Here is a 4,246-nt window from a genome sequence, read left to right as displayed (position 1 = left end):
CAGCTGTCATTTTGCACTGGTATTGATTTATAGTTTTCTGCAGACCCTTCTCTTGTAGATGTTGGTACTAGTCTTGAGCACTAGATGGAGCCATTTTACTATCAATGACTTTCACAGACACCCTGCTCTAAGGAGAACCCAGAATGCCTGGCACGTATCAACACAGGCCATCTATTCCAGAACATCAGTGGAATCCTTTTCCATTCCGTATCTTTCACTTATGACAGGGAGGATGTAATGCTTCCGAATCACCCAGAAAGTTTACGCATTTGACTTAGTTTTAGAATCCAAGAGAGCAAGACAAATATGGAGTAGATCTAAAAGGAAGCCACACATTTTCCTGATGTTGGACAATAAAGGGCCTGAGAAAAAGTCAAATAATCATCATTACTAGATGCTTAAAGGACAGACAAGGCAGTGCCACAGTGGCCTCTAACAATGATGGCTTTCTAGGGAAGATAGTAAACAGTTATTATCCTCCACCACAGAGAAGAACAGAAATGGGCTTGTATGACCACGTGAGAGACAGTTCCTCTAGGAATCTCTAGAATCAAGAAAATATAATGCAATAAGGAAACTTATGAAAGAAAATTTGATGTTAATATTATGCCAGGTTTCAGCATGTCTAGTGTGGACCATTTTCCATCGAAATAGGCGACAGAGGCGTGATCTGTCTTATTACAATGTGCATTTGAACCTTGGCATGGCACAGGCTGGGACAATGATCTTACAGCCCAGCAGCACAGGATTTGCTGTGTCCAGTTCAACAGCGCTTTTTAAAGTTATTGCAGTTTTTTTGTTTATTTTATATAACATTAGGGATCTATAAGAGGCACAAGCATTTTTTGGTTGGCTTCCAAAATACTTGTGTTGAGGTTGGGATGTAGCTCACTGTTAGAGGGCTTGTCTGAAATACTGCCATCATGGGCCAGACTAGAAGAAGGAAATAACCACAGATCTTTCTTTCTCTCTTTCTTTCCTTCCTTCCTTCTTTCTTTCCTTTCTTTCGATTTATTTATTTATTATGTATACAATGTTCTGTCTGCATGTACACCTGCAGGCCAGAAGAGGGCACCAGATTTCCATCATAGATGGTTGTAAGCCACCATGTGGTTGCTGGGAATTGAACTTAGGACCTCTGGAAGAGCAGCCAGTGCTCCTAACCTCTGAGCCATCTCCCAGCCCCCACAGATCTCTTTCTTAACATTTATTCTTTGAGCTTCTCCTTAATCACTCATGATCTTCTAAACTGGTTTTGCTTGTGATTCCCTATTTACTCCTGTAATATCTGGTAGATGAACAGGGCGAAGGGAGGTAGATTAGCTCACACTGTTTTACATGTTCATGACTACATAACAAGTCCACAGGAAGGTTCCAGACTTTCCTTTCGCCCCAGTCACCTACCCAGCCTGTCTTGTGAGTCTACCTTGGACTGGTCTCCCCATCCTCTTCTGTCCTTCAGAACCATCATCAATCCTGGGGGTCAGCTTTGTCGCGGAGGAGCCACTTGCGGCCTTTCAGGTGATTCTCGGCTCTGAGGATCTGTATAGTTCAGAGGGTTCAGGGAAAGCTGGGCATCCAGTGTTCTCTAGTGCTGCCACCTGTCTGATATCGTCTCCGGTCGTTACATCTTCCCTTCGAAGCTGTGTATACACAGGCTGCTGGAAGCACCCCACTGTTCTGATATTCGACAGAAGGCTGGGTACAGGATTAGAAAGCTCTAGTCCCTGTCCTGACTTAGAACAACTCCGAGGAAGGGCCAGTTCTCCAGCATTCTCCTGCAGCAAACATTAAAGCCATCCTCTAGGACTTTGAGATGGATCTTGTTGCATGTAGCTTCTAAGTGACTCCATGTGATCCTTGATCTTCATCATCATGCCCTGGTGTAACCTCCTCTCTCATTGACTGTGGGATAGACAGAGCGACTTACTTTTGACCAGTAGATTATGACAAGGGTGATGGAGATACCAATACCATAATTAGGCTATGAAAGCCTGGTGTAGCTAGTATTTGCTACTTTGTGGGTCCTTTTCTCTCTTCCACTCTTCTCCACTCTTATTCCACCCTTCCAATCCCCAACACTAGGTAAGAGAGAAAGAAGGATAGCGGGGAAAGGGGACATCATTATTAAACTACTTTCTGCAGATTGGGATGTTGAGGTCCTCGGGGAGAGTTATTAAATTTCTTTTTCTTGTTTCTTTGTGAATGACTACTTGACAAACCACAACAACAGCAACCGGCAACTGGCAACAGCCAGCAGCAGCAGCAGCAGCAGCAGCAGGAGCAGCAGCCTCTGCAGGCTTTCTCAGGGCTCTCACATTTATATACCCTCTCAAGAGTCCCCAGAATTCCAAATGTCATACACTTGCAGATGCCACACCCAGAGTTAAAACAGAACCATATTTCCATGATATTTCTGTGTTTTTTAAGGAACCAAAATTTCTTTCACTATAGTCTGGGCCCTCCATATTGTTCGCAGACTATCACTTTTGCAGGTTGCATGCTTTGGTGGGGGGGGGGGGAGGGGGCAGGGGGCAAAGTACCTGACAATGAAGAGGACAGTCGACAGTCTTTGGCCAACAGCCCGATGGAACCAAGTATGCCAACAGCACTGAGTGTGGATGTAGATCCTTTCCAAGGGGAACTCTCAGTGGAGACTGTAGACCCTGGACCAATACCTTCATTTCGAGCTTGTAATGGATTATGACATAGAGGACTTAAGTCCTAGCTGCATTCTTGCCTCAGAGCAACCAGGACTCTGGTTTTTGTTTGTTGGTCAGCCCCCATCCCACACCCCCCAGGGTTTCTCTGTGTAACTTTGGCTGTCCTGCAACCCCCTGGCCTTGACCTCACAGAGATCTGCTTCCTGAGTGCTGAGACTAAAGGCATGCACCACCACTGCCCCAGGACGCTGTTTTTAGTGGCTAGAATTTGAGATCATTTGTCCCCAGGGAAATTCAGTGGTCTCCTCTCACCACTTGTCTTGCTTCTCCCATTCTTCTTCTTCTTTTTTTTTTTTAAAATATTTTATTTATCTTTATTTTATGTGCATTAGTGTTTTGCCTGCATGTATGTCTGTGTGAGGCTGTCAAATATTGGAGTTACAGACAACTGTGAACTGCCATGTGGGTGCTGGGAATTGAACCCAGGTCCTCTGAGGTCCTCTGGAAGAGCAGTCGGTGCTCTTATCCACTGAGTCATCTCTCTAGCCCCCACTTCTCCCATTCTTACCAGGTTTTCCTGGGGAGACCTTTATTTTTAAAAGGACCTCACTTTCCTGCCTAATCTTTCCTCACAGAACCATAGTCTGAGGTCCTATCAGCATGCTTCCTTCCTGACAGAGAGTGGATTTGCCTCCTCCAAAGCCAGCTTTCTCTTCTCTTTAGGCTACCACCTCAGGATGACAAAGTCCATTTGCTCCCCAAGGATCTGTCACTTCATCCTCCCCAAACAGTTCTCCCATGTTGGTCCAGAAGAGCAGTTTCTCTCACATTTTTTTCCCCGCCTCTGAGACATCCTGTCAAACTGAGGCTGTCATATGCACTTTCATGAGTGGAACTGGAAATTGCCTTTATGAGACCCTTGTAGTGTGTGATCATATGCTGCATTGTAAACACTTGTGACATACAACATGCAAAAGTCCATCTAGAGAGGCCCATGAACTGCCAGGAGCCAACATGGTGGGTTTGCTGACTAAGACCACTGGCCTAGTGGGATTGGCCCCATGCGACGCTGCACACGAGAAGAGAAGCTGGCGATATTGTACACAAAGATTCTTGATCCTCAGAAGCACTTCCCTAAACGTGCAGCCTATAGGAAGTACCCAGATCACCAGGAGCTGGGTCTGGTCAAAGTGGAACCAGACGTCAAAAAATTAGAAGGTTTGCATCAGGGTGGTGAAGAAGAGGCGATTCTTCAGGCTGAAGATAAGTCTGGCACTGCAGTGGAAGCCACGGGAGCCACTGGCGGAAGAGCCTCCTGCTGAGTGGAATGGCCAGCATGATTGCAGGGTCTGAAGGCTGATGCAAATCAAATGTTCTGTTATGCTAAAAAAAAAAGGAAATCCACCTGAGAGCAAGGATTAAGAGAAAGGGGGAAGCTTGAACTGTAACTGATAAGGAACCAGACCAAATGGGCACTAATTTTGCTTTTCTAGACAATGATAGCATTTTAATCACCAAATGGATCATTGAGTTAGAATTGTGGTTCTACCCTAATAAACTACCGGAGGTTTGGATTTGGGGCA

At 45.3% G+C, this 4,246-nt stretch overlaps 1 pseudogene; it reads left to right on the top strand.

Annotated features, from left to right (window-relative positions):
- The first annotated feature begins 3,677 nt into the window (after positions 1–3,677).
- Positions 3,678–4,016, top strand: LOC110564997 (NADH dehydrogenase [ubiquinone] 1 alpha subcomplex subunit 5-like; annotated as a pseudogene).
- The last annotated feature ends 230 nt before the right edge of the window (positions 4,017–4,246 follow it).

The sequence above is a fragment of the Meriones unguiculatus genome, chromosome 7 (assembly GCF_030254825.1).
Source record: "Meriones unguiculatus strain TT.TT164.6M chromosome 7, Bangor_MerUng_6.1, whole genome shotgun sequence".
Lineage (NCBI taxonomy): Eukaryota > Metazoa > Chordata > Mammalia > Rodentia > Muridae > Meriones > Meriones unguiculatus.
This window is presented reverse-complemented; position numbering and strand designations above follow the sequence as displayed.